The sequence below is a fragment of the Otolemur garnettii genome, unplaced genomic scaffold (genome assembly GCF_000181295.1).
Source record: "Otolemur garnettii isolate 467f Iridium unplaced genomic scaffold, OtoGar3 scaffold00168, whole genome shotgun sequence".
Taxonomy (NCBI): domain Eukaryota; kingdom Metazoa; phylum Chordata; class Mammalia; order Primates; family Galagidae; genus Otolemur; species Otolemur garnettii.
Genome location: NW_003852563.1, coordinates 3,620,908 through 3,624,729, shown reverse-complemented (window position 1 = coordinate 3,624,729; position 3,822 = coordinate 3,620,908).

The window sequence follows — 3,822 nt, the reverse complement described above, 5'->3', positions numbered from 1 at the left end:
AAATGTCACTTAAATGTTGAACAATACAGATTCATAGGCATGTGGCAGCAGGGAAATGCCACCAGGTTTATAATAGTGCCCAGAGAATAAATGGTTATTACTAATTGATCAGGTAAGATCTAGGTCAATAGCCACGGATACTAATACAAAAGTAGATAATAATATTAATAGATATTAATAACTTAGACTGAAAACATTCACAATGTTGATAATTTGAGTATCTAAACGGATGTTTAAAAATATATTGTCTGTACGTCACATTCAAAAAGAGAGTTCATTATAAACCTTTGAGCTCTCAGTATGACAGCATATTGCTCATAGATTTGCACATTGATTCACAGTGGCACTCAGAAACTCAGAAGTTATTTGAAACTTTCACACTCTGCAAGATGTTCAAAGGAATTTGCCAAGAAACACACATGCTTATGACCTTAGTCCTACATTTTCTCAGTCACATACTATGTGAAATACTAAGTTAGGTCACTTCGTACGCACTATTTCGATTTACTGGATGAGAATTTCTTGATTATGGCAATGATGAAGTGAAAACAAAGAAAAAGCTTTCACCTCTTATTGGCATTTCACACACCTCAATTTTATAAATTTTATAAGTAGGACAAAAATTCTAGAGAAGATACAATATACTCGTTACAATGCCAAAATAACAAAAGTATCTACAAATAACTATGTATCTACAAAAGTATCTACAAATTGGCTAAAAAGGCACTGAAGACTTTTAAAAGTATATTAGCTGGTATAGTCAGTCACTTATTAGTTACTAAATATCAGTAATTCAGAATATACTGATTGAACCTTTTTTTTTAATTCAGCTACTTCATAAACATAGCTGATGGCTCATCTTTTATTAAATAAAAAGAGAGCCAGCCAAGATAAGTGTGGGGTTATCCTAAAGGGCAACGAAGCATTTGACTGGTTATATATGTCAGTGCTTGCATGATTTGCATTCTGGCAAAATTCAAATGAAACAACTTTCCAAATTCTATTTAAGGTCAAGTTTGGTTTTTTTCAATTTCAAAATATTAAGGGAGTACGAATATTTTTGTTACATGACTACTACCTTTTATAATGCTTAAGTTGAGGGTTTCAGTGTGCCAGTCGCTCAAATTGTTCTCGTTATCTGGGATAGGTGCTTTTTGTTTTTTTTTGTTTTTTTTTTTTTTTGCCCCTCCTTTTGATTCCCAGTGTAAGACCAAGTTTTGGGCATGAGACTTCTTTCCTATATTAGGAATTCCCTGCAAGGTTTAGCAGCTATTCATAATATAACCCAGAAGTATTAGAAACAAAACCAGTCCACTAGGAAATGATTGGCATAAGAGTCATGGCTTCATCTTTAGGAGTGAGTCATATTTCCTTATGGTCTTGACAACTTCCAGTCACAACTAGTTCAGGCAAAAACTGTTCCCTTCAGAGCCCATTTGGAAGCAGCAGCATTCTCCTCTGGCAGAGAACAGCAGAGGGGGACCTATCATGGTGGCCAAGGGAGAAACTTAATTTGTGAACTTGCCTTAGGGTAGGGCTCCCGCTAAAGTTTGAATACAGGAGCACAGAAAGTAAAATAGAAATATTGCATAAGACTAGAGGTTTGAACGACTGAAAGGACGAATGGCAGTTCTCTGCTAGATGAAGAGTAATAAAGGGACTAATAATGAACGCTAGGTCAGTCTCACGAAGGTGCTAATTGCTGGTAAGATTCAATACATTTATTCTGAGTCAAAACAAATTTGTGATTCTGTCTATTAAATAAATGATAAGAGACATTGTGATATAATAGAAAGGACATAGACTTTGTAGGCAGAAGACTTGGGTTCAAATTCTGGGTCTGTTACATATTAGTTATGGCAAAAATTACTGGCTAATCATCAAAAATCTATTCTTTTCCCTGTGTGACCAGGCAGGCTCCATGTCCCAGCTTCCGTTACAGTTAGTCATAGCCAAATGTGACTGGACTCCAGCTAAAAATGAGAACAGGAGTAGCATGGACAAAGCAAAGATGCCGCAGAGTGGTTTGGGAGAGCAACTGGGTGTTTGCATCGTGGTCTATTTAATGTTTGCATACATTAAAAAAATACAAGCAGAACAACTGTCCAAGCTCCTCAAACTTTGTCGCTTTAAGTCAAAAATGGTGATGTTTTGACAGTGTACTTTTGACTGATGTGATTTGTTGAATAGATGTTTTTAATTTGCATGAAGTAGAATTTTTTGGTTATTGCTTGTTGTGACCTAGGAAATGTTAGCTACCCTTAAGTTGTGACCATATTGTCTTATTCTTTCCTCTAAAAGTGCTGTCATTTTAGATTTCACGTTTAAAATATTTTTCTTTTTCGCTAATTTTTACAATTTTTTGTGAGTAGATCTAAGTGATGTAAAACAATACCCAGTTAACTATCCACACACACACACACGTACATGAAGTTTAATTAGGTTATATGAATTTTGTTACAATGTCTTTCTTGTGGAAAATATGTTCAAATATGAAATTACTGAAACGATCACACCATCTTCCATATTCATGTTTTGTTTTCAAGCTCAGAGTTGAAGAATAATAAAGGATTCTCTGATTAAAGAGCAAAAAAAGAAAAAAAAGAAACTGAGTACATGCTACTGATTCCTCTTCCCAACATTAATTACTTAGAAAGTAGAAACATATGAGAATGGGCACGGTGGCTTATGCCTTTAATCTTGGGACTTGTGGAAGCTGAGGCAGAAGATCGGTGAGGCCCAGAGTTTGAGGTTGCAGTGAGCTATGATGATGGCATTGCACTCTAGCCTGGGTGACAGAGCAAAACCCTGTCTCAAACAAACAAACAAAAGGAAAAGATGAGAAAAATAAAAAAGAAAGAAAAAAAGAGAGAGGGAGAAGGGAGAGAAAGAAAGGAGAAAAATATGGTTTTTTAATGTGCAAATCCATAACACTCAGGAGAAAATGGGACAAATTTTTACCCATTTTTTATTATTGAATGCACTTCTTATTTGACACACACAAGAAAACCAAAGAAGACAACAGTTTCAAACTCACATAGGAGATGGTGACAGCTAAACACCTGGGCAGGTTCCATTACCTTCTGGGTAATTCAATAGAAATAACCCAGCAATTTAAGTCTTTCATCATTTCTACTTGTGAGCACAGGAGCAAGCCACAGAGGTGTCTTCCACAAGGAGGGACTGAGAGTCTGAGTAGATGGTTCAGAGAGGCAATACAGTGTCCCAAGCAAGCATCTGGCAACACCCACCAAGGTCAAAAGATCACATCACCCAATGTTTAAGTTATTCACTGATGCCACAGTAATTAAAAGCCAATGACACAATGTTAAAGGACCAATCTAAACACATTTTTACAGATTACATCATTTTCAGGAAAACCTAAAAGGGAACTTCATTGACTGAGACAAAGTAGCTACAAGGTACCAAAAGGAAACCTCATATTTAATGCTTGATAAAAATTAGAAACAAGGTAAAACTTTTTTCTTTCTTATCACTTTTTCAATTAAAACACTGATGAAATATTAAAATAATAAATTATAAATATTTTTCTTTTTATTTTTATTAAATCATAGCTGTGTACATTAATGCAATCGTGGGGTACAGTGTGCTGGTTTTATATACAATTTGAAATATTTTCACCAACCTGGTTAACATAGCCTTCATAGCATTTCCTTAGTTATTGTGTTAAGACATTTATAATCTACATTTAGAAAGATTCACATGTACCCTTGTATGATGGACCATAGGTGTGGTCCCACCAATCACCCTCTCTCCACTCATTCTCTCCCCCTCCCTCCCCTCCCTCTCCCCCTTACCCAT